This window comes from Podarcis liolepis (assembly GCF_965112155.1).
Source record: "Podarcis liolepis genome assembly, chromosome: W".
NCBI classification, from domain to species: Eukaryota; Metazoa; Chordata; class Lepidosauria; order Squamata; family Lacertidae; genus Podarcis; species Podarcis liolepis.
In genome coordinates, this window is record NC_139568.1 from 14471649 (window position 1) to 14498801 (window position 27153).

The following is a 27153-nucleotide window of genomic DNA, read 5'->3' on the forward strand; positions in this document are numbered from 1 at the left end:
AGAGGCGGGCGCTTCTTTGTTCTTCTATGCCAAGTTGCATGATATGGCACTTGCTGATGGAGCAGATGTACGTGCTCACCTCATGGAAATGCAGAATCTAAGGCATGAGTTGCAACAGTGTGGAATCACCTTTCCAGAGGCTGTGTATTCCTTCATGATTCTACATTCTTTGGGTTCAAGTTGGGAAGCGATTGCCAGCCAGCTTGCTGTTTTGCCTACTGCTCAGCTCTGTTGATTTAAAGCAGAGTCCCGTGCCCAGCGGAAGGATGAGGAGTACGTGCCACATGCTTAATGTTGCTTTATTTATAGTTCAAAGCTGGTATATTACAGAAAGACATCTTGCCTCTGCCGGAGCAGAAAATGCATCCACTCTCCTCAACAGCTCGGAGAGAATCACACAGTGAAAAAACAGGAAACCAGTGTACGTCACATCCAGCTTCCCTTTCCCGTGAGAAACTCCAACAGTACAGACTGTGGAATGTAAACACCTGTCTCGTGACAAGCCCTTTCGCTGCACAGTGAAGGAAAGCAGAAACCAACATCCTCCCCCTTTCTGTGAACATCACTGGGCAGCGTGTTCGTACATTATCAGTACAAACCCAACTTCTGCACATAGGTACAGTGTTGATCCCTTGATACAATCTTGGACAATACATCAGCAGGAATTTCATTACCTGGCATATAGGACACCGTTACGAGTCCCTTCTGAATACATTCCCTAGCATGCTGCAACTTTAATTGCAAGTGCTTTGTGCTTTGCTTACAACCTTCAGACTTCAGCAAAGCCAAACATGCTTTGTTGTCCTGGTAAACCTGGATTGGACATTTGACAGGAATTTTCATATCTTTGCACAATTGTACTAACCATTCACAATCCTTAAGTGAATATGACAGTGCATTCAGTTCAGCTTCACAAGTACTTAAGCTAACTGTTGTTTGCTTCTTGCATGACCAATCAAACAGACCCTGATTGTACATGTAGCAAACTCCAGATGTACTTTTCCTGTCTGTAGTGTCACTTCCAAAACTTGCATCTGCAAAAATCTCAAGACCACCAGACTTCTGATTGTTAAATCTCAGTCTGTAATGCATAGTGCCTTTCAAATAGCGCGCTATGCGTTTCAGAGCTTTCCAATCCTTAACAGTAGGATTGTTGACTTGTCTGCTTAGCAAATTACAGCTAACAGCAATGTCTGGTCTTGAACATCTGGCAATGAAGTTTAGCTTGCCTAGCACACTTCTGTAGAGTGTTGTGTCAGAAAATGCTTCTTCAGTGTCATCTACCTGATAACCTGTTGTCATCGGTGTGTCTACAGGGTTAGCATCCATCAGGTTTAGTTTGCTTAACACATCAGCAATTTTCCGTGACTGGTGTACTAGAATGTTACCATCTTGATTTCTCTCTATTTCCAGAGATAGGTAGTTGTTTACCTCACCAAGATCTTTCATGTCAAAGTGCTCTTTCAGTTGAGCTAGGGCGTTATTGTACATTGCGACATCTTTCCAAAAGAATAATAAATCATCAACATAAAACAAACAGTACAGTTTCTTTTGCCCCTCCTCTTTGACAAATATACATGGATCAGCTTTCCCTTGCTGAAAACCTAGAGAAAACAATACTTCAGTGAGTTTTGTGTGCCAACACCGTGCACTTTGAGACCATAAAGGGATTTCTTCAGAGCACAAACAAATCCCTGTTTTACCTGTACGCCATCAGGTGGAAGCATATAAAGTGATTCATCCAGAGATCCGTACAGAAAAGCTGTATTAATATCATGGTGACTATTGTGTAGATTTTCCTCTGCAGCTAGCTTGAGCATAAGCCTAATGCTCTCATATCTCACTGTGGGTGAGTAGGTCTCATGATAGTCTTCACCTGGTACCTGTGCAAAACCTCTGGCTACCAATCTGGCTTTGTGTCTGACTATCTTGCCATTTTGATCTGTCTTCGCTTTGAAGACCCATTTACTTCCAAGCAGTTTCATTCCTGGAACTACTGGAACTAGTTCCCATGTTTTGTTCCTTTCTAAGGAATCAAGCTCAGCCTTCATGGCATTTAACCATGGCTCAGCTTCCTTTGAATCCAAACCCTGGATTTCTTGGAAACTTGAAGGTTCAAATACCTTCTTGGAGCTTTTAACAGCTGTTACTGCTATCATAGCAAACTCATCAGCAAATCTCTTTGGAGGTTTGCCTTTTGTGGCTCTCTGTGACCTACGAATTAGCCTTAAGTCTTCAACACTCTCCTCTTCCTTCTTAGGAGAAAAACGACCTATTGTGAACAATGGTTCCTCCAATTCTTGATCAGAGCTTTCAGAGGGTCGCATAAAGGCTTTCGCACTCTTGAAATCCTCTGAATCACCCGATTCAGTTTCAGATTCAGACTCAGAACTTTCATCAGTGGGTTGTTGTGGTTGCTTTTGACTATCCTCAGTCTCATCACCGTCATCAGGATAACATTGGAAAATTCCCACATTCTCCCCCCACTTTGCATTGAACTCAACACTTCTCGTGAGCTTAATTGTCTTAGAGTCAGTCATCATTATTCTGTAAGACCCTTTCTGATAACCTAGAAAGATACCATGCAATCCACGCTTGTCTAACTTGGAGTTTTGTGGTGAGTGAACCCACATGTCAGAACCAAAAATCTTCATGTGTTTGATGTATGGCTTCTTGCCAAACATCTTCTCATAGGGGGTACAACCAATCGCTGAAGATAACCTGCGATTGTAACTGTAAACAAAACATGAGAGAGCTTCGGCCCAATAACTCTCTGGAAGATTGGCATCATGCAGCAAGGTTTTTAACCCTTGAAGCAATGTCTGATTTGCCCGTTCCGCAAGTCCATTCTGCCATGGCGAGCGAGGACTAGACAAATCGTGTTGAATTCCTTTCTCAGTCAGAAAAGCTTCAAACTGCTGAGAAGTGAATTCTCCCCCGCGATCACTGAAAAGAGTCTTTATCTTCTTACCATGCACATTTTCCAACCAAGCACAGAATTCCTTGAACCTAGGAAAAGCCTCTGATTTCTGCTTGAGATTATACACAAAAATATATCTAGAAAATGCATCAATGAGAACCATGAAGTACCTATTTCCACCCAAAGAGGGCGCTAGTGGACCAACCAAATCAGCATGAACAACCTGGTATGGCTCTGTAGCTTGCCTACTAGACACCTTACCTTTCGCAGCCATTTTCACCTTGTTTGCTGCGCATGCTTTGCACTTCATGTGGTACCTGCAGGGTTTAATAGTCATACCTTCAACCAAGGCAGGCATTTTAGATACTGCCTCAAAATGCAAATGACCAAATTTTCGGTGAAAATCATGAATACATTCTGCATGCAAACTTTTGTTAGAACCTGCAATGCAACAAGTGTCATCCTTTTCAACATCATCATAATACAAAACAAACAAACGATCAACATATTCAGCATGCAATACATAATCATTTTTCTTTGTGATGATGCACTTCTTGTTCTTGAAGGACACGTCAATGTTCCGCTCATTCAGCTGTCCAACGCTGAGCAGATTATGTTTGGCGTCTGGCACGTAAAGCACATTCTGTATCGATAAGTCCAAACTGTGAAGAACAACAGTTCCGTAGCCTTTACTGGGAATAGTGTGGTCATCCGCCTGGTGAATCGCACCTTCCTGCGGTGTAAAAGACACAAACAGTCTCTTATCATTGCACATGTGGTGGGTTGCCGCTGAATCAACAACGAAGAAAGATCTAGACGTCTTCTGGACCTCTGCAACCTTTGGAGTGAAGCGTGAAACCATAGCCTTGTGCTGCGTTGTCCTAGACACCGGACCTTTGCCTTTGCCTCGGCCTTTTCCACGCGATGAGCTTTCGCTGCGCTGCTCTGTCTTGGCCCTGGGATATCTGCATTCCCTCTTCATATGGCCTAGACGTCCACACGAGTAGCATTTCACTGCCTTCAAAGCTTTGGCGCCATCTGGTGGTTCCACTGCACTATGGGACGACGTCTGTGAAGACTCCCCCTTGCCCATGCAGCTAGCACCCCGGCGATCTGCTTCATTTAATATCACGGCAGTAACAAAGTCCACTGTCAGCTGAGCGGTTGGCTGCACAGCAATCTGGGTTGCAACAGATTCCCAACCTGAACCCAAAGATTGTAGTATCATGAAAGAATACACAGCCTCTGGAAAGTTGAGTCCTCTCTGTTGCAGCTCATGTCTCAGATTTTGCATCTCCATCAGATGTAAACGCACATCTCCACCTTCAGCAAGAGCCATATTATGCAGCTTGTTAAAGTAAAACATAGTGGATCCAGCTTCTGTCCTTAAGTGAGCCTCTCTCAAAGCGTCCCAAATTTATCTGGCTGAGGTCTTATCACGCAATAGACAGAGCTCTTCTGGGGATACTATCAATGTAAGAGTTCCCCTTGCTTTGGAATCTTTAGCTTCCCATGCATCTGTAACTGGAACTGGGGGGGTGTCTGTAATCACCTCAAACAAACCCTCTTTCCGCAGAATTGCCTCTGCATACAGAACCCAGTCGGCATAGTTTTTCTTGTTGAGCTTAGGAATCCCACAAGCATCCTGAAGGGCCATCATGACTCTGGCATTAGCCTTCAGCGTCATATATGCTGCTTTAAATCCTGCTGCGTCACTGCTGCAGCTGCTTTATTCCAAAAGCGCACTTAAAAGTTACTTTCGATTTCCCCAGCATAGTGACTTGTGCCTGGGAGCCTTTTGCCTGTTCCCGGCAAAACGGCTTTAAAAGTTCAAAGACCAGCCATAAAGCCATAAAGCCATTAACTAGAAGCTGGCAGGCTGCCCGGAGCAGTAGCACATACCTCATCAATGACTTTTACATGCAGAGCAGATTCCGTTCCGATCTGTCCCTCTGCATTCCGATCCTTTGCCGGCACTCCGATTCGACTTCTGGAGCCCATAACCACGTGTTGATTTAAAGCAGAGTCCCGTGCCCAGCGGAAGGATGAGGAGTACGTGCCACATGCTTAATGTTGCTTTATTTATAGTTCAAAGCTGGTATATTACAGAAAGACATCTTGCCTCTGCCGGAGCAGAAAATGCATCCACTCTCCTCAACAGCTCGGAGAGAATCACACAGTGAAAAAACAGGAAACCAGTGTACGTCACATCCAGCTTCCCTTTCCCGTGAGAAACTCCAACAGTACAGACTGTGGAATGTAAACACCTGTCTCGTGACAAGCCCTTTCGCTGCACAGTGAAGGAAAGCAGAAACCAACATGCTCAAGGTAGCACATGTCACTGCTGTGGTGTTAAATGAAGCGGATCAGCGTAGTGCTAGCTGCATCACCAAGGGGGAGTCCTCACACACGTCATCCCAGAATGCAGTGCAACCACTAGATGGTGCCAAACCTTTGAAGACAGTGAAATGCTACTCGTGTGGACGTCTAGGCCACATGAAGAGGGATTGCAAACATCCCAAGGCCAAGGCAACAGAGCAGTGCAGCGACAGCTCAACGCGTGGAAAAGGCAAAGGCAAAGGTCAAAAGTCCAAGACAACGCAGCACAAGGCAATGGTCTCGCACTTCACTCCAAAGGTCCAGAAGACGTCTAGATCTTTCTTCATCGTCGACTCGGGAGCAACCAGGCACATAATAATAATAATAATAATAATAATAATAATAATAATAATAATAATAATTTATTATTTGTACCCCGCCCATCTGGCTGGGTTTCCCCAGCCACTCTGGGCGGCTCCCATAGAAACAAAAATACAGTAAAATATCACACATTAAAAACTTTCCTGAACAGAGCTGCCTTAAGATGTCTTCTGAATGTCAGGTAGTTGTTTATCGCTTTGACATCTGCAAAGACAAACACCTGTTCGTGTCTTTTACTCCGCAGGAAGGTGCGATTCACCAAGCGGATGACCATACGATCTCCAGTCAAGGCTACGGAACGGTTGTTCTTCACAGCTTGGATGCATCGATACGCAACGTTCTTTTTGTTCCAGATGCTGCACACAACCTATTGAGCGTCTCGCAGCTGACTGAGCAGGACATAGACGTTTCCTTCAAGAAGAGGAAGTGCACCATCACCAAGAAAGAGGACTTTGTATTGCATGCTGATTATATTGATCGTTTGTTTGTATTGCATTATGATGATTCTGTTGATGTTGTGCAGGATGAAACTTGTTGTATTGCAGATACTAACAAGGTTTTGCATGCAGGAAACTTGGTCATTTAAACTTCAAGGCAGTTTCCAAAATGCCTGCCTTAGTTGAAGGTATGACTATTAAACCCTGCAGGTACCACATGAAGTGTAATGCATGCACAGCAAACAAGGTCAAAATGGCTGCAAAAGGTAAGGTGTCTAGTAGACAAGCTACAGAACCATACCAGGTAGTGTATGCTGATCTTGTTGGTCCACTAGCACCCTCTTTGGGTGGAGCCAGGTACTTCATGGTTCTCATTGATTCATTTTCCAGATATATTCATGTGTTCAATCTCAAGCAGAAATCAGAAGCGTTTCCTAGGTTCAAGTAATTCTGTGCTTGGTTGCAAAATGTGCATGGTAAACAAGTGAAATGTTTGTTTACAGATCAAGGGGGAGAATTCACTTCTCAGTAGTTTGAAGCTTTTCTGACTGAGAAAGGAATTCAAGCTGACCTTTCAAGTCCACGGTCTCCTTCATTCAGCTATTCATCAAGCACATGAGAATGTGCCATTCATCAAGCACATGAGAATTTTTGTTTCTGACATGTGGGTTCACACACCACAAAGCTCCAAGTTAGGCAAATGTGGTTTCCATGGTATCTACCAAGGATGCTGAGCCATGGTTAACTGCCATGAAGGCTGAGCTTGATTCCTTAGAGAGGAACAAAACATGGGAGCCAGTTCCAACAGTTCCAAGGATGAAATTGCTTGACAGCAAATGGGTCTTCAAAGCAAAGACAGATCAAAATGCCAAGGTAGTCAGACACAAAGCCAGATTGGTAGCCAGAGGTTTTTTACAGGTACCAGGAGAAGACTATCACGAGACCTACTCACCCACCATGAGATATGAGAGCATTAGGCTTATGCTCAAACTTGCTGCAGAAGAGAATCTACACGTTTCTCATCACGATGTGAATACAGCATTTTTGTACGGAACCTTAGGTGAATCACTGTATATGCTTCCACCTGATGGCATACAGGTAAAACAGGGATTTGTTTGTTCTCTGAAGAAGTCCCTATATGGTCTCAAGCAAAGTGCACGATGCTGGCACTCCAAACTCACTGAAGTGTTGTTTTCTCTAGGTTTTCAGCAAGGTAAAGCTGATCCATGTGTATTTGTCAAAAAGGAAGGGCAAAATAAGCTGTATTGCTTGTTTTATGTTGATGATATACTTTTCTTTTGGAAGGATGTCAAGATGTACAATAGTGCCGTGGCTCAACTGAAGGAGCACTTTGACATGAAAGATCTTGGTGAGGTTGAAGCACGTGAATGTAAGCGGGTACTCGCTTGGTGTTAAATAAGGATCAGGCAGACTCAGTATTGGAGAATAAGAAGGTAAGGTTTATTGCCAGGCAATAAGGACCCAGTTTGGAATCTCTTCCAAAAGGAACTGGGACCCCGACTGACAGAAATCCAGAGGTCTTTTTACCTGAGCAAATCACCTCTCCTGGGATCCACGACCATATCTTTTCCCAGGGATTCTGAGTGGGTGTGTTGTCAGCTACCAAAGACTGCAGTTTTTGCAGTTGGTCTTCGATTGTCTTGTTGAGGTCGTGGAATTTAACCTGGCATTGACCTTTTGGGACAATTTTACAAAAACCGCCTGAATGTGCAAGGAGGTAGTCCAAAACCAATCTATGGGTCATCGTCAGTTGGTTCAAATCCTCAACCTCTGCCTGCAGGGAGCGCAAGACACGGGTGGTGGCATTGATAGTTTTCTCCAGCCTGCATGTAAGAGCAAACAGCGCCTCTCTATTTTGCTCAGAAACTATTCCTGGGTAAATTCCCATTGAGAGGAATCCTATAAATCCTCTCCCAACGCTCCCTACAGAATTTGACAGAAAAATTTCATCTTCACAGTGTTCGCCTAGGGCTGCCCTTTTCCGTCTGCTTCCAAGGTGGGGTATCTGGCGATTGACCTCCACCGTAACCGGAAAGGTAAATGCCCCACGCCGACACACTGGAAATTTCCTGGGTGGAAATTTGTTGCCAATCCATCATATAGAAACCAAAGGTTAGGATCTTTAATCATCCAGCCAGAACAAATGGACCCTTGTCCAGTGAAATTAACCGAATACTGAGGAAAGTATGGGTACAAATCTGAAGAGGTAGTATTGCCCTGGTAGGAGGCATTGTGGGAACCCCAAAGCCAAAATTTATCAGAGCATTGGGTATAATTTCCCAGCCATCCTTTGTCAATGTGGTACTTAACTTGGGGCCAATACTTCCATTTGGAATTCCATACTCCAGTGGAATGACAACAAAAACATAGTATATTGAGAGAAAATTGATAGAGGTTCAAGATACCTTAGATAAGAAACTGGAGGAAGTGGTGGGAGAATTGACAGGAAAGGTTAAGGATCTCTCGGTAAGAACTAAGGGTTTGGAGGATTCAGTGAAGAGGGTGCAAAAGGATGCGAAAGACAGTAAGAAAGAGATGGACAGGATTAGACTAGAAGTTAAAGAGATAGGAGCAACACAGGAAGAGTTGTTGGACAACATGGCTATGACGCAGATGCGCCAGAATCAATCTAATTTAAAATTTAGAGGAATAGCAGAGGACTTAAATGAGAATATCTGAGCTAAAGTGGTGAAAGAGCTGGCAATATGGTTAGATAGAAAAGAAGAAGAGATAAACCATGGTCTGGTAAACATATTCCGAATAAGAATAAAATCGGCAAAAGCCAGAGGGAAAAAATTGCCAGGAGATGTAATAGCCATGTTTAATTCATTGGAGATAAGAAATGAAATTTTGAAACAGAATTATGTTAAAAGGTTATATATTGGAGGAAACCCAATTATTATTTATAAAGAGATTCCTTCGAGATTTCTTCGAAGGAGGGACCCATATAAAAAATTAACAAATCAATTGAAGAAAAATGGGATCCTGTACAGATGGGAGTTTCCGGAGGGTATTTCATTCTATTTCAAAGAAAAAAAGTTCAAACTGTCTACCATCTCAGAACTACAAAAATTTGCAAGGAGATATGAGAAGGACCTGGGGAAAATGATGGGAGAGGAGGAGGTGGGGAACCAGCAGGGGGAAGAAAATGGGGGGAGTGAAGAAGAAGAAAGAGAGGAGAGCTCAAAAGGAGAAGGAGAAGAACCAGAGAAAGGAGACAAAGAACAGTAGATTGCGCATAGGTTTGATAAGTTAACTTATATTACAGAACAGATGACGCTAAAAATACTAAACTGGAATGTGAATGGGCTGAACAATAAAAATAAAAGGAATCAGATTACGCATGTATTATTGAAAAAGAATTATGACTTAATATGCCTCCAAGAGACGCATATAATAAATAAGCATAAGAGATTATTATGTAATAAGAGACTGGGAGTAGACTTTGTGACATCAGATAGAGTGAAGAAAAGAGGGGTGGTATTATATATTAAGGAAAAATATGAGCCACAACTATTATATAAAGATGATCAAGGGAGAGTAATCATTGTTCAGATGGTGTTTCAGGGAGAAAAAATAATTGTTGTTGGAATATATGCTCCAAACGATAAAAAATCTGCCTTCTATGCTGAATTAAGAGATAAATTGATGGAATGGATGGATCAAAAAATGATTTTAATGGGTGACTTTAATGGGGTGGTGTCTCCAAATTTAGATAAGTTAACAAAAAAACAAGAAAAGAAGGAAGGTAAATTACCGCGATCTTTTTTTGACATGGTAAATAATCTGGGATTAATTGATGCATGGAGACTCAAAAACCCCACTACAAAACAATACACTTTTTTCTCAAACCCAAATCAGAGCTGGGGACGAATAGATAGCATTTGGATCTCGAAGGAATTAACTCAGAATTTAATTAAATCAGAAATTCTCCCAAGAATTATATCTGACCATAATGCGGTTTACAGTGAGCTGAAAGGCAAGGATATTAAAACAACTAGATGGAGAATGAATGAATTTCTATTTAATGATCAGAAGATCGTAAATAAGGCAATAGAGACAATAGAAGATTACCTTAAATGGAATCTAAACGGGGAAACTGCTATAGAGACGGTGTGGGACGCAGGAAAGGCAGTTATGAGGGGCTTTTTAATACAGAAAAATAGCCAAGTAAGAAAAGAAAAAGAGTCAAAGAAGGAACAGATCCTAACACAGATTATGGAAAATGAAAAAAATTAACCATCAACCCCAGTGAGGAGATTGCAAAACAGAATATAAAGATATTACAAGCTAAACTTTCTACAATAATTGATCAAGAGGTAGAATGGAAAATTAAAATGATGAACCAGAGGACATTTGAATCCGCAAACAAGATAGGCAAATATTTGGCGTGGCAAATAAGAGAAAGAAGAAAACAAAACACGATTAGTAAGATAAGGGAAGGAGAAAGGATTGTGGAAGAGCCAAAAGAAATAAGGAAGATATTTCAAAAATATTATAAGGACTTATATAAAAGAGGAAAGGAAACAAAACAAGAAATAGAGCAGTTTTTGCAAGAACATCATCTAAAACAAATCCCAAAAGAAGAAAAAGAGATACTAGACCAGGAAATTACCCAAGACGAGATAAAGAAGGCTATTAAAAAGATGAAAAACGGGAAAGTGCCAGGCCCAGATGGGCTCTCAGCCAAATATTATAAAACACTAAGTAACCAAATATCCCCAGTGTTAGGTGAAGTGATGAATAATATATTAAAGGAAGGAAGGATCCTGAATACCTGGAAGGAAGCATATATTACTTTGATTCCCAAAAAAGAGGCAGATACTTTGGAAGTGAAAAACTATAGGCCAATTTCACTACTAAATAATGATTATAAGCTATTTGCAGATATAATGGCAGAAAGACTAAAAAAGGTTTTGAACAACAGAATACATAAAGATCAAACGGGCTTCCTCCCAGGGAGACAATTAAGGGACAATGTAAGGAACTTGATAGACATTATTGAATATTTGGATATGAGCATAGATAGACAAGCGGCCTTGGTATTCATAGATGCTGAAAAAGCATTTGATAACATCTCGTGGGATTTCTTGAAGAAAAGTTTGGAAATGATGGGAATGGGAGAGAAATTTAGAAAAGGCATAGAAGCTATATATAAGGAACAGAAGGCAAAATTGGTAATAAACAACACCACAACAGAATATTTTAGTATATATAAAGGAACTAGACAAGGCTGCCCCCTGTCCCCTCTATTATTTATAACAGTATTAGAAATACTAAACGAGAGACTGAGGGGGGCAACAGAAGTCACAGGAGTCAGGGTAGGAAAGAGGGAATACAAAATCAAGGCCTTTGCAGATGACATTGTACTAACCTTAGAAGACCCAAAAAACAGCGTAAAAGAAGCTTTACAAAAAATTGACGAATTTGGAGCCGTGGCAGGACTTAAGGTAAATAAAAACAAAACCAAAATGTTAGTTAAAAACTTAACAAAGGAAGAAGTGATAGATCTAGAAAGAAAGACCAAAATTGCGGTAGCTAAGAAAGTGAAATATCTTGGGATCTGGGTTACAGCTAAGAACATAAATTTATATAAGGATAATTACGATGCTACCTGGAGGAGTATAAAGAAAGACATGGAAATTTGGGGGAGGATGAAACTCTCCTTTTTTGGGAGGATAGCTGTTGTTAAAATGAACATTCTACCCAGAATGTTATTTTTATTCCAAACCATCCCCATACTTAAAGGCCTAAAACAATGTAAAGAGTGGCAGAGAGCCTTGGCAAAGTATATTTGGCAGGGGAAAAGGCCACGGATAAAAATGAAAATTTTGATAGACAAAAAAGAAAGAGGGGGTTTTTCTCTCCCAGACCTAAGCTTATACTATGAAGCGGCTTGTATATATTGGGTAAAAGATTGGATAAAACTAGAGAATAGAGAGCTACTGGACCTGGAAGGCTTTAATAATTGGTACGGATGGCATTCGTACCTTTGGTATGGGAAAGTGAAAGTTCACAAGAGTTTCTTAGACCATATTTTTAGGGGACCATTATATCAAGCATGGGAAAGGAACAAAAACCTCCTTGAAAGAAAGACCCCATGGTGGATTTCACCAATAGAGGCCTTAACGATCAAGAAAATAAATATGGAGGAGATAAACGCCACCTATGAAGAAATGTTAAGAAAAACTGACCAAGGGCCCAAACTTAGACCTTATGAAGAAATAAAAAATTTATTCACTGGTTGGCTGCAATACCACCAGGTGAATGATTTGTTAAAAGAGGATAAGAGGAAGGCGGGTTTTGATGATAAAAAATCAAAATTTAATATAGAAGTAATAGAAGGCAAAAATAAAACCCTGTCCAGAATTTATGATATATTACTAGAGTGGTACACAAAAGACGAGGAAGTGAAGGAGGCAATGATTAAATGGGCAATTGACTTTGGTTATAATATTGATTTTGAAAGGTGGATAGAGGTTTGGAATTGTAACATAAAGTTCACAGCATGTATGGCACTGAGAGAAAATATCTGGAAGATGCTATATAGATGGTACCACACCCCTGTGAAATTGGCCAAAATGTATAGATTAAAGGATAAGAGATGCTGGAAATGTGGCGAGGTGGAGGGTGACCTATATCATTTATGGTGGACATGTAAAAAGGTGAAAGGCTTTTGGGAATTAATTTATAATGAACTTAAAAAAATATTTAAGTATACCTTTCCCAAGAGGCCTGAAGCCTTCCTGTTGGGAATGATGGATAAAGAAATTAAAAAGGAAGATAGGACGATATTCCTCTACGCCACCACAGCAGCGAGAATTATGTTGGCACAATATTGGAAAGTGGAAACCATCCCCAACATAAAGGACTGGCAGATTAGAATGGTAAACTATGCTGAGCTTGATAAACTAACAGGTAAAATAAGAGATCAGGATGAACAGAAATTTCTGAAAAATTGGAGTAAATTTTGGAAATATATTGGAATAAATGCTTAAAGTGAACTGACGGGGTTAGAACAATACGACCAGCGAGTGAATTTAAGACTATAGATTGAAAATCAAATACGTAATGGAAGGAGATATTTGATACTTATCAAAAGGATGGAGGGAAGTTCAGATTGTGTGTTTTTCTTTTTTCGGATGTGTGGTTTTTCTTTTTTCTTTCTTTTTTTTTTCTTTGTAATTTTTTCTCTGTATTTTCTTATATGTCTGTTTTTTGTGTATAACTTCAATAAAAATGCATTAAAAAAAACAAAACATAGGCCTTTTGTGGTTCTGGTGTATCGGATGTATCGGTAGGGGATGTCATTCATTTCAGAAGGTGGGGCTGCAAAGAGGCCACTCTGATTGTAAAGCAGGCCTGCCAAAACAACATCAGGATCCTTGATTAATCCTGGTATATGGGACATGTCTGCTACCTTCCTTGGGTGTTCATAATATAGGGTAGCATTCTCCCCATATATTTGGAACATGTGTTCAGCATGTTTAATAAAGGCATTACCCACTACCATTGGGCCTCTCTGGAGCCACAAGCACATCAAGATCAACAGAAGCTTCATTTTCATTTTGCCCCTGTAGGCCTTCAAGGTTGAACCTTATCAGTTCTGGCTCTAGGTTGATGTCAATACTGTGATCCTTCTTATATATACAGAATAGAATGATCAGGACCAGAAGGAGTGAAGTTGCAACAATTATATAAGGTAGCAGGTACCAGAACATACCTTTTGGCGAGATATAGCCTCCCGCTCGGCCGCACCCAGTGGACTTATTAGTGGTCCCCAGGTTCTGGTCGAGCTGGTGAGGTCAACTCACACTGTATACACTCTGCAACTGCTACCTTGAAGGGACCTGTGGGTGGTGGAGGGGAAAAAGCTACAGTGACCAGTATAGCACAGGGAAATGCTCCTTGGGGAGGTGGGTAGGACAAGCTGCGTATGGCTCTCCTTGGTTCCCCTGGCATGTACTCTTCCCCTTGTATGTGAACTATTGTCTTGGACCTGCTTGTGCCCAATCTGGTATGTAGAATTCCCAAAGAAAGAAAGGGATGTAACAACCGTATGCAGTTACCCAATCCACCCACTTGTCACGAATGTCCCACCCTTTGTCTACCCTTGTTATTGTTATTTGTACTAAGGGTTTATATGCAAACTCTGGCTGAAATCTGGGATTGACTGAAATTTTAACTGGTAGGGGTCCTCCCATACGCTGGTGCAGCTCCCAAATCTTCCCGTGCGCGTAGACTCACTGGCTTCCAGGTGCAGTGAGAGCAGACCTGTAGTCCCATTGCCCGTGCTCCTGCCCGCTTCCGGAGGGGCTAGGTGCAGGGGTTCCTGGTGAGCTTCAACTTCAGAGGGTCCGACGGGTTCAGCTTACAGTTCTAATGACCCTCAGACCGCTTCAGACGAGAATGATGAATCCACGGGGTTACTTCCGCTACCTTTACCACTGTAGGCGTGGCCAGCAGAACTGTGTAGGGACCTCTCCACCGAGCCGTCAGTGGTTCGCTTTTCCACTCTCGCACCCAAACTTGGTCTCCCGGCTGAAAGGGATGGACTGGATCGGCCAAGCTGATGGGAGTACGTTCGAGACACCACCTGTTTAAATCAAGAGAAATGAGGCATTTTGAGGCAACCAAAATGGTCAAAGGCCTGGAAACGATGCCTTATGAGGAACGGCTAAGGGAGCTGGGCATGTTTAGCCTGGAGAAGAGGAGGTTAAGGGGTGATATGATAGCCATGTTCAAATATATAAAAGGATGTCACATAGAGGAGGGAGAAAGGTTGTTTTCTGCTGCTCCAGACAAGCGTACACGGAGCAATGGATCCAAACTACAAGAAAGAACATTCCACCTAAACATTAGGAAGAACTTCCTGACAGTAAGAGCTGTTCGACAGTGGAATTTGCTGCCAAGGAGTGTGGTGGAGTCTCCTTCTTTGGAGGTCTTTAAGCAGAGGCTTGACAACCATATGTCAGGAGTGCTCTGATGGTGTTTCCTGCTTGGCAGGGGGTTGGACTCGATGGCCCTTGTGGTCTCTTCCAACTCTATGATTCTATGATTCTATGAAATACGACAAAGAGCCTGGATTTGCTCTGCTGTTATCTGCCCTCCCCCACCTGAGTCAAATCTGCTGTTTTCCCCGTGGCTATTGTAGGGGGGTCTCCCATACAAAAGTTCGAACGGGGAAAGTTTCAGTCTCTTTGTTGGTGATCATCAGATCCTAAATAAAGCTATAGGCAACAAGTCTACCCATTTACAATGAGTTTCCTGGCACAATTTTGCTAACTGTGTTTTGAGAGTCCGATTCATCCTTTCTGTTTTTCCTGAGCGTTGAGGTCTATAGGCCGCATGTAGTTTCCATTGTATTTGCAAGGCTTTGCATACACCATCCACTATTGATGCATCGAAAGCTGGACCATTGTCACTGCCTATACATCTTGGTAGGCCAAACCTTGGAATGATTTCTGTTAGGAGGCGTTTTACAACTTCCTGGGCTTTTTCTGTTCTAGCGGGATAAATTTCAGGCCAGCCTGTGAGAGAGCATGTGAAGACCAAAAGCGCCTTAAACCCTTTTGCCTTAGGCATTTCTGTGAAATCCACTATTAAATTCTCCATTGGCATTAAGCCTGTTTGCTGTATTCCTGGTGGAGGTACTGGGCCTTGCTTGGGCTTGTTTTTTGTACACAGAAGGCATGCACGTGATACTGCTTCGGCCAGCTGGGATATCCTAGTTATGTAAAATGTCTATTCAGGCTTTCCCGCAATACTGTGGCCCCATAGTGAGTGGACTCATGATATTGTTTTACTATGTCCCTGCCTAAGGCTTCTGGGACAAACACTCGCTGGTCTGGTAGGATAAACCATCCATCCTGTGGTGGCATTCTGTACCCCCCCTTCTTGTAGGGCCCATTTTTCTTCTGCCTCCGTGTAAATGGGTTTTATTTGCTCTACATCAACTGCTGTAGGAAAGAGAGATGCTGTTATAGAGGCAGGTGGCGGTGGTAATAGAGCAGCCCGTTTTGCAGCTAGATCTGCAAATTGATTTCCCTTTGCTGTTTTTGTGGTTTCCTTGCTGTGGCCTCGGCAATGTATGACCACAACCTTTCTTGGAGCCCATACAGCTTCCAAAAGCGCTTCTAATTCCGGGCCATATTTCAGCGTTTTCCCTTCTGCCCCAATGAGCCCCCTTCCCCTCCACAAGGCTCCTGTCAGCATCGCCCTAGAGCCAGTGCACCAACTGGACTCATGCACCTCAACCCCGACTGGGCTAGGCGAGCTGGGTCTCACCGCCCAGAGACCTCCTTTCTCACAGGAACAGGTCACGGTGCTGTGGACTCACAGCTTAGAGCTGAGAGCACCGGATTCACTGTCTCAATAATTCAGTCGTTGCGCAGCAGAGTTTTGCAGAGTCTTGCAGAGTATAAACCACTCGGAGAGCAGCTCTGTAGAATATCTTCCTTTTATTCTGTAACTACAACTATGATACAAAACTATATACAGAGCTGAATATTCTAAGCATAAATCAATGCTACACTGAGAGTCTGCAGCTGCACTTAGCAGCAATCTTATCTCTAGGATCTCCAACACTCTCACTTTCTCCGATACACTGACTGACTGACTCTCTCTCTCACACACAGATATGTTGCTGGGAAGAATAAGTAGATAGGCAGGACACGCCTCCTCCTCTCTGGAGAGTCAGCAGAGACCATCAGGAGATCATCAGGAGATTCTTGGGTATGGGAGGGGTGAAATCTCCTCATCCTACCCCATTTCATCCGACCATTTCAAGAATCTTTAACATAACTGCAATTTACACACACTACACATTGTGACAATACAAATGAATAAGCAGCTTCTGGAAAAATCTTCACACACATTTCTTCCTCTCAAATGCAAATTGACATCTCTAATTGGGCAGATTTGGACAAACCACTTTTCAGAACTCAGCGTTTTGTGCTATTACTCTCAGCACACTTCATGCCTGGTTAAAAAACCCCACCAGAGTTGCTCGTGACCGCAGTCTTTGCAAACTCTTCAGAAAACCTTTTTAGTGGTACACCCTTGGTTGTTCTCTCGGATCTGCGCAAAACTCTCTGATCCTCTTGTTCTGGTGCTTCCTCCTCTTTGGGAAAATGGGGAGCTAAAGTATATGAAGCTGCTAAGTCTGAGTCAGCGTCAGACTCACCTGAGGCTTTTGTGCTCTGATAATCTGTGCCATCATCTGGAACTACATTGGCATCAGGATTATCACCACCAACAACACTTGCCTCCCTCTTAACTTTCTTTGCCCCTTTTGCACCATCATCACAAATGGGATGGCACTGAAAAACGTCAACTCTGTCCCATTGTGGATTGTCATCAATACTCCTGGTCAGCCTTATGGTTTTCGTGTCTGTGATCAGAACACGATAAGACCCTTTCTCATATCCTAGGAAAACACCATGTTCTCCACGCTTGCTCAGTTTGTCACCCTGCGAGGTGTGCACCCAAACCTCCAAACCAAAAATTTTAAAATGCTTTACACATGGCTTTCTTCCGTGAAGCATCTCATATGGGGTGCAATTTACACGAGACTGGTATCTCCTGTTATACACATGACAGAAAAACGAAAGAGCTTCAGCCCCAAAAGGATTGGGTAGCCCCGAATCATGTAACAGCGTTCTGATTCCTTGCTGCAGAGTCTGGTTTACTCTCTCACATAAACCATTCTGCCAGGGTGATCTGGGCGTGGCCGTCCTATGCTCAATGCCCTGTTCAGAAAGAAAACTCTCAAACTCTTCTGAACAAAACTCTCCACCCCTGTCTGTGAAAAGACAACGTACATTCTCATTATGTACATTTCTGAGCCATTTACAAAACTGGCGAAACTTGGTAAAGGCTTCAGACTTTTTCTGCAGCATATAGACCCAAACATATTTTGAATAGGAGTCTATCAGAACCATGAAAAACCTTGAATTGCCTCTAGAGAGCGCTAGGGGCCCTACTAAGTCTGCATGAACGACTTCATATGGTTTCTTGGCCTCTCTCCCAGACTCTGTACCTTTGGGAGCTTGCCTTGCCTTATTCTCAGCACAAGAAACACATTTCATGTGGTAGGGACATTCTTTCAACTTCATACCCTGAACCATATCAGGCATTTTTGCCACAGCCTGGAAATTCAAATGACCATAAATACGGTGGTAATAATGAATACATTGGCCATGCAACTTCTCATCCTTATCTACAGATAAATTGCAACACTCTTTCTCAGTTGCTTCTGCAGTGCCTGTACCTGAAACAAAAGGCAATTGGTACAATCCATTTACACATTTTGCATACAAAATGAGCTTGCCATCTCTAAGAATTTCACAGCAAGATTTAGCAAACACCACCTTAAACCCTTGACGATCAAGCTGGGAAACACTCAACAAATTGTCCTGAATATCAGGCGCATACAGGACATTCTTAATAGTTGCATTCAGGCTCTTTAAGAACACAGTTCCCTGAGCCACACTCGTGAGAATTGTCCCATCTGCTTGATGAATTTCTTTCTCTTGCTTCTCAAGCTGAACAAAGAGATTCTTATCTTTGGCCACGTGGTTTGAACAGCCAGAGTCGACCACGAAGAAACTCCGCCCACGTTGACTGGAACAGCGAGAGATCAAGGCCTTTGAAGTAGCAGGTGCTTGGGGATTTCTTCCTCCTCCCCCTCTGCCTCTGAAGTTTCCCTTCTTCTTTGAAGACTTCTTACACTGGAAACTCAAATGGCCTTGTGCGCCACACGAAAAGCACCGCTTCAATTTCAAAGCTTTAACAGCAGCAGTTTCACTTTCACTTTCCCCTGCTGAAGACTCAGGCACATTTTCAAGCACATTTTTAACAGCACAGTCCCGGCTTTCTCTAACAGCCTGTCTGCGATCCCACTCATTCAGGAGCACGCTAGACACATAATCTTCTGTTAGCCGGTCAGAAGGCATTGTGGAAATCTGGGCAGCTACTCCATCATAAGACTCATCTAGGCTATTGATCATCAGCATTGCAAACACAGCCTCTGAAATAGCCAGGTCTCGCTGAACAAGGTCCTGTCTGAGACGTTTTAATTGAGACAGATGGCTAGGCAAATCACCACCTTTCTCCAACTGCAGCCTGCACAGCTTCTTAAAGAAAATCACACTGGAACCAGCATTCTGCCTCAGATGCATATCTCTCAACTTATGCCAAACAGCTTGTGCAGTCTCTTGACCCTCTAAGTTCACCAGCAAGTGGTCTGAAACACTCAAAACAATTGTCCCTTGGGCTTTCATATCTGCAGCATGCCACTCAGCCCAATCATCATCATCCGTATCTGGAGGGTCATCTTCTATCGTGTGAAATAGCTTCTCCCTCTGTAAAAGCGCTTTCATCTTTACTTGCCAAACTGCATAGGTTTCAGGCGTGAGGAGAGGAAAGGACAGAGCCATCTGGCCAGAATGTGCACAGGCCATGTCTGCTATTACTTAGAGCAAGACACTTCCCTCGTGCAACACAGATGAAGCCTTGACTCCTTCAGCCACTCTCTCTCCCACTCAGAGCGCAATTAACAGCCAAACAGGGATGCTATCTTCTTCCTTTGGCAGTCAGCAACATACCTCCATAAATCAAGCAGCAGCAACAGCAACAGCGGCAGCTTGAATACTCTGCTCCAAAACAACTCTGCTTCTGGGCACCGCAAATCAGTCCAGCATGCAGCGTCCGTTCCACCGTGCGGCAATCAGCAACAGAAACCTCTGGCGACTGGGACGACTGGGACGACTGGGATGACTGGAACAACGTCAGGTCACACGACTGGAACAAAGACTGGGCCCATAACCGATGTCAGCATCGCCCTAGAGCCAGTGCACCAACTGGACTCATGCACCTCAACCCCGACTGGGCTAGGCGAGCTGGGTAGCACCGCCTAGAGACCTCCTTTCTCACAGGAACAGGTCACGGTGCTGTGGACTCACAGCTTAGAGCTGAGAGCACCGGATTCACTGTCTCAATAATTCAGTCGTTGCGCAGCAGAGTTTTGCAGAGTCTTGCAGAGTATAAACCACTCGGAGAGCAGCTCTGTAGAATATCTTCCTTTTATTCTGTAACTACAACTATGATACAAAACTATATACAGAGCTGAATATTCTAAGCATAAATCAATGCTACACTGAGAGTCTGCAGCTGCACTTAGCAGCAATCTTATCTCTAGGATCTTCAACACTCTCACTTTCTCCGATACACTGACTGACTGACTCTCTCTCACACACAGATATGTTGCTGGGCAGAATAAGTAGATAGGCAGGACACGCCTCCTCCTCTCTGGAGAGTCAGCAGAGACCATCAGGAGATCATCAGGAGATTCTTGGGTATGGGAGGGGTGAAATCTCCTCAGTTCCGTGGGCATGTAAAGTTAAAAAAGCAAACTTTGAGTCTGTGTAGATGTTTACGCTACAGCCAGCTGCTAGCTGAAGAGCTCTGGTTAAAGCCACAAGTTCTGCTTTCTGCGCTGAGGATGAAATTGGCAGAGGCTGTGCTTCAATGACATCAGTTTGAGTAACCACAGAATATCCAGCCCTCCTTTGCCCTTCCTTTACGAAGCTGCTTCCATCTGTGAAATATTCCACATCTGGGTCTTTTAAAGGCTCATCCTGCAAATCTGGACGGCTAGAGTAAATTGAGTCCATTACTTGAATGCAATCATGAGGTTCATGGTCTACTGACTCGGGAAGGGGTAACAAAGAAGCGGGGTTCAAGGTGTTCACAACTTGCAAATGTACTTGTGGGTTACCACATAAAAGCCCTTGGTATTTTGCCATGCGCTCGTTGGAAAGCCAATAACTTCCTTTGTATTCCATTAATGTTAAAACAGCATGAGGCACATTCACATAAATTTCCTGTCCAAAGGTGAATTTAAATGCCTTTTTGACCAGTAAGGCTGTTGCAGCTACTGATCTCATATAAGGTGGCCATCCTTTTGCCACTGCGTCCAGTTGTTCTGACAAATAAGCTACAGGTCTTTTCCAACTTCCCAATACTTGAGTCAAGACCCCTGCTGCAACTCCAGATCTCTCATGAACGTAAAGATGGAAGGCTTTATCTGGATTTGGCAAGGCTAAGGCTGGTGCTGCATCAGTTTAGACTTTAACGTATTGAAAGCTTTCCTTTGCTCTGCATGCCACTCGAAATGAGCATTTTCTCTGCCTTTTGTGCTTTCATAAAGAGGCTTTGCTAGGGTGCTAAAATCAGGGATCCAAATACGGCAAAAGCTTGCTGCACCCAAAAACCCTCGCAATTGCCTGCGGCTTGTGGGTTCCTTAATGATACATATGGCTTCCTTCCTTTCGGATCCCAACGCCCTCTGCTGCTGAGAAATGTGAAAACCCAAATATTTCACTGTCTCTTGGCAAATTTGAGCCTTTTTCCAGGACACCTTGTATCCTGCCTCCCAAAGGAGATAAAGCAAATTCTCTGTGGCCTTTTTACAAGTCTCATAGCTATCACACCCAAGCAATAAATCATCCAGAAACTGTAGAAGAATCGTTTTCCCAGGTACTGAAGGGAATTTTGACAATTCCTGGGCTAGGGCTGTTCCAAAAAGTGTTGGCGAATTCTTGAATCCCTGAGATAACCTGGTCCACGTTAACTGGGTTTTTGTCCCCTTGTAAGGATCCTCCCATTGAAATGCAAATATTGGCTGGCTCTGAGATGCAACACGGCAACAGAAAAATGCATCTTTTAAGTCCAACACTGTAAACACCGTTGCCTCTGATGGAATCAATCCTAGGAGATTATAAGGATTGGGCAAACAGGGATGCAGAGTCTGTATTAAATTATTAATCCTTTTCAGATCTTGGACTGGGCGAAACTGATCAGAATTAGGCTTGCGTACTGGAAAAAGTGGAGAGTTCCAGCTGGACTGGCACTTTCCCAAAAGTCCATATTGCAAAAACTTGTCTATGTGCATCTGCATTCCCTCTGCTGCTTGTCTTGGGATAGGGTACTGCCGAGTTGCTATTGGCTTAGCCCCTGGCTTTAGGTTTATTATGACTGGTGCTATGTTCTTTGCCATGCCTGGTGGGTTGTCCTCTGCCCATACTCCAGGTGGGGCTCTCAGATTTTTAGGAATCTGTGAATTTTCCTTTTGGGAGTCTTTACTTGATAAAGCCACCATCATTTTCCAGGCCTGTTCCCTAGGCACCTCTACTGTAACAATCCCTGTAGCAGCCTGGGGTAATTTCATTTCTGCCCCTTTTGGTGTGAAGGTAATTTGGGCTTGAACCTTTGACAGAAAGTCACGTCCCAGCAAGGGGATGGGGCATTCAGGCACACACAGAAATTGATGTGTAAGGGTTTTCCCTCCAATCTGGCATTCTTGAGGTTGCAGAAACGGTTTAAGGACCCTGTTGCCCGTGGCCCCCACAATTGTCACTGCTTGGTTGCTTTTTGCTTTTAACGGCTTTGTGAGCACCGAAAATTGCGCTCCCGTGTCAATCATGAAATTTACTAAGCGGCTCCCCAGTTTGACTGAGACCATGGGCTCTTGGGAGCCTAAAGAAAGTGTTGAGCCCGGTCTGTCCTATGCATTCTCATTCTCATATTCCTCCAATTGCGCTAATCCAACAAAATCTCTGCTACTTCCTCTGTTCCTCACATATCTTCCTGCTTGCATCCTTCCTCGCTGCGATCCCCATCCACGTCCTCATTCCCTCTGTTCCCTGAATCCACCTTCTCCCTCTGTTTCCCTTGCATCAGGGCACTCCTGTTTCCAGTGACCTTCCTTCCTGCAAATTGCACACTGATTCCTTCCCAATGGCAGTCCCCTTTCTCTTCCTCTCCCACGTGCCCTATTTGAACCTCTCCCTTGGGCACCTGCATCTAATGCTGAGCCTTGGCTGATGGCTGCAGCCAAAAACACTGCCTTTTGCTTCATTTCCCGAACTCTGTCCTTCTTAACCTCATTTTCCCTGTTCAAGAAAACCTTTTGAGCGATTGCTAGGAGCTGTTCCATTTGCAATGTTTCAAAGGCTTCTAACTCTTGTAATTTCCTCTTTATGTCCAAAGCACTCTGAGCCACAAATGCCGCATTTACCATTTGCTTACTTTCTGGGGCTTCTGGATCAAAAGGGGTATAAATCCTATATGCCTCCATTAAGCGTTCCAAAAAATTGGAGGGAGATTCATCACTAAGTTGAACAATTTCAGAGACTTTAGAAATCATAGAATCATAGAATCATAGAAGCATAGAGTTGGAAGAGACCGCAAGGGCCATCGAGTCCAACCCCCTGCCAAGCAGGAAACACCATCAGAGCACTCCTGACATATGGTTGTCAAGCCTCTGCTTAAAGACCTCCAAAGAAGGAGACTCCACCACACTCCTTGGCAGCAAATTCCACTGTCGAACAGCTCTTACTGTCAGGAAGTTCTTCCTAATGTTTAGGTGGAATGTTCTTTCTTGTAGTTTGGATCCATTGCTCCGTGTACGCTTGTCTGGAGCAGCAGAAAACAACCTTTCTCCCTCCTCTATGTGACATCCTTTTATATATTTGAACATGGCTATCATATCACCCCTTAACCTCCTCTTCTCCAGGCTAAACATGCCCAGCTCCCTTAGTCGTTCCTCATAAGGCATCGTTTCCAGGCCTTTGACCATTTTGGCTGCCCTCCTCTGGATACGTTCCAGTTTGTCAGTGTCCTTCTTGAACTGTGGTGCCCAGAACTGGACACAGTACTCCAGGTGAGGTCTGACCAGAGCAGAACACAGTGGCACTATTACTTCCCTTGATCTAGATGCTATGCTCCTATTGATGCAGCCCAGAATTGCATTGGCTTTTTTAGCTGCCACGTCACACTGTTGGCTCATGTCAAGTTTGTGGTCAACCAAGACTCCTAGATCCTTTTCACATGTACTGCTCTCAAGCCAGGTGTCACCCATCTTGTATTTGTGCCTCTCATTTTTTTTGCCCAAGTGCAATACTTTACATTTCTCCCTGTTAAAATTCATCTTGTTTGCTTTTGCCCAGTTCTCTAATCTGTCAAGGTCGTTTTGAAGTGTGATCCTGTCCTCTGGGGTGTTAGCCACCCCTCCCAGTTTGGTGTCATCTGCAAATTTGATCAGGATGCCCTTGAGTCCATCATCCAAGTCGTTGATAAAGATGTTGAATAAGACCGGACCCAAGACAGAACCCTGTGGCACCCCACTAGTCACTCTTCTCCAGGATGAAGAGGAACCATTGATGAGCACCCTTTGGGTTCGGTCAGTCAGCCAGTTACAAATCCACTGAGTGGTAGCATAGTCAAGACCGCATTTTACCAGCTTCTTTACAAGAATATCATGGGGCACCTTGTCAAATGCCTTGCTGAAATCAAGGTAGGCTACATCCACTGCGTTCCCTTCATCTACCAGGCTTGTAATTCTGTCAAAAAACGAGATCAGGTTAGTCTGACATGGCTTATTTTTCAGAAATCCATGCTGACTGTTGGTGATCACAGCATTCCTTTCTAGGTGCTCACAGACTGTTTGCTTAATGATCTGCTCCAGAATCTTCCCTGGTATTGATGTCAGACTGACTGGGCGGTAATTATTTGGGTCCTCTCTTTTCCCCTTTTTGAAAATAGGGACAACATTTGCCCTCCTCCAGTCTGCCGGGACTTCGCCTGTTCTCCAGGAATTCTCAAAGATGACTGCCAGTGGTTCTGAGATCACATCTGCCAGTTCTTTTAATACTCTTGGATGCAGTTCATCTGGCCCTGGAGACTTGAATACATCTAAACTAGCCAAGTATTCTTGTACTATCTCCTTAGTTATTCTGGGCTGTGTTTCCTTTGCTGAATCATTTGCTCCAAATTCTTCAGGTCGGGCATTGTTTTCTTTATCGGAGAAGACTGAGGCAAAGAAGGCATTGAGGAGTTCAGCCCTTTCTGTGTCCCCTGTTTGCATTTCACCATCTTCTCCTCTGAGTGACCCCACTGTTTCTTTGTTCTTCCTTTTGCTACGAACATACCCATAAAAGCCTTTTTTGTTGCTTTTAACCTCTCTAGCAAGCCTGACTTCATTCTGTGCTTTAGCTTTTCTGACTTTGTGTCTACACGTGCTGGCTATTTGTTTGAATTCCTCTTTGGTGGTTTCCCCCCTTTTCCATTTTTTGTACACATCCTTTTTTAATCTTAACTCAGTTAAAAGTTCTTTAGATAGCCACCCTGGCTTCTTTAAGCACCTTCCATGTTTCCGTCTCATTGGTATTGCGTGATGTTGTGCTTTTACTATCTCCCTCTTAACAAACTCCCAGCCATCATGAACTCCCTTTCCTTTTAGTATTACTGTCCATGGGATCTCACCCAACACTTCCCTAAGTTTTATGAAGTCGGCTTTCTTAAAGTCAAGAAATTGAGTCCTATTATGCTTGGCTGCTCCTTTCCGCTGTATAGTAAACTTCAGAAGAGCATGATCACTCGCGCCTAATGATCCTTCCACTTCTACCCCACTAACCAGGTCATCAACATTGGTTAGGACCAGATCTAAAATGGCTGTTCCTCTTGTTGCTTCTCCCACTTTCTGGACAATGAAGTTGTCTGCAAGGCCAGTGAGGAATCTGTTTGACTTTAAGCTCTTGGCTGAGTTTGACATCCAACAAATATCCGGGTAATTGAAGTCCCCCATTACTACTATCTCCCTTCCTTTTGCATGCTTGGCCATCTGTTCCAGGAAGGCATCATCTATGTCCTCCGTTTGGCTTGGGGATCTATAGTAAACTCCCACAATGAGGTCTCTGTTATTCTTCTCTCCCTTAATTTTGACCCAAATGCTCTCACTTTGGCTTTGAGGTTCTAAATCTTGGATCTCTTCACAGGTATACACATCCCTGACATATAACGCCACTCCTCCTCCTTTCTTGTCTGGTCTGTTTCTCTGAAATAGATTGTATCCCCCCATTATTACATTCCAATCGTGGGACTTATCCCACCAGGTTTCAGTGATGCCTATTATGTCATATTTAGTTTGCTGTACCAAGAGCTCAAGCTCATCTAGTTTATTTCCCATGCTTTGCGCATTAGTGTACAGACATTGAAGTCCATTAATCATTCCCCCGTGTCTCTTATTTAAGGATTTTTCCCTCCCACCACTAGGTCTGTGTGCTGTTTGCTCCATTTGGTCTATGACATTTGGATGATCATCTTCATCAATTGATAGACTCCTACCTTCAGGAGCACTGTCTCCCTCCCCCACATTAGTCAGTTTAAAGCCCTCCTGATGAGGTTTCTGAGATTTTTGGCAAAAACATTTCTCCCAACCGTTGTGAGGTGCAGCCCATCGCTTGCCAGAAGTCCATCTTCAAGAAACTGCAGTCCGTGATCTAAGAATCCAAACCGTTCCTGTTTACACCATTTGCGAAGCCAGCTGTTCACTTCCACTATTTTTCCCTCTCTCCCTGGGCCACGTCGTTCAACTGGGAGGACAGATGAGATGACAATTTGTGCATTTAGTTGCTTCAATTTCCTGCCGAGAGCCTCGTAGTCTCTTTTGATCTTCTGGAGGCTATTGCTTGCAGTGTCATTGGTTCCCACATGAACCAAGAGGAAGGGGTATTTGTCAGTGGGTTTTATGATTCCTTGCAGTCGTTCAGTTACATCTTGGATCTTAGCCCCGGGGAGACAGCACACTTCCCGAGACATCTTGCCAGGCCCACAGATCACTGCTTCTGTTCCCCTCAGTAGGGAATCCCCTATCACCACTACACGCCTCCTCTTAGGTTTGGTCGGGGTTCTTCCGTGAGCTGTCCGTTCCAAGATCGCCTGCACATTCCCTGAGGACTGACTTTGCTGCTCGTCTTCATATACCTGATCGACTGTAATGAGGGAGAGATCCTCAAATGGAGTCTGCTCTTCGTCTTCCATGCTAGGGGAGAGGACCTCAAAGCGATTGTGTATTTCTAAACAATCAGAGCGAACCCTGGGCGTCCTACTTCTTTGAGTCATGTTTCTCCATATATCTGGCTCCTGTGTTGGTGAACTAGCCTCCTTCTCAGGGGAGTCCCCTGTCTCCTCCTTGGTGGAGACGGTGTGCTCTGTTGCTTCCAAGAAGAGCTC

At 43.6% G+C, this 27153-nt stretch overlaps 1 protein-coding gene across 1 annotated transcript in view; it reads left to right on the forward strand.

The window, feature by feature from the left end:
- The window catches only part of LOC310697702 (ubiquitin-conjugating enzyme E2 A), a 627049-nt gene that overhangs the window by 37699 nt on the left and 562197 nt on the right, over positions 1-27153 (forward strand). The window lies entirely within an intron of this gene.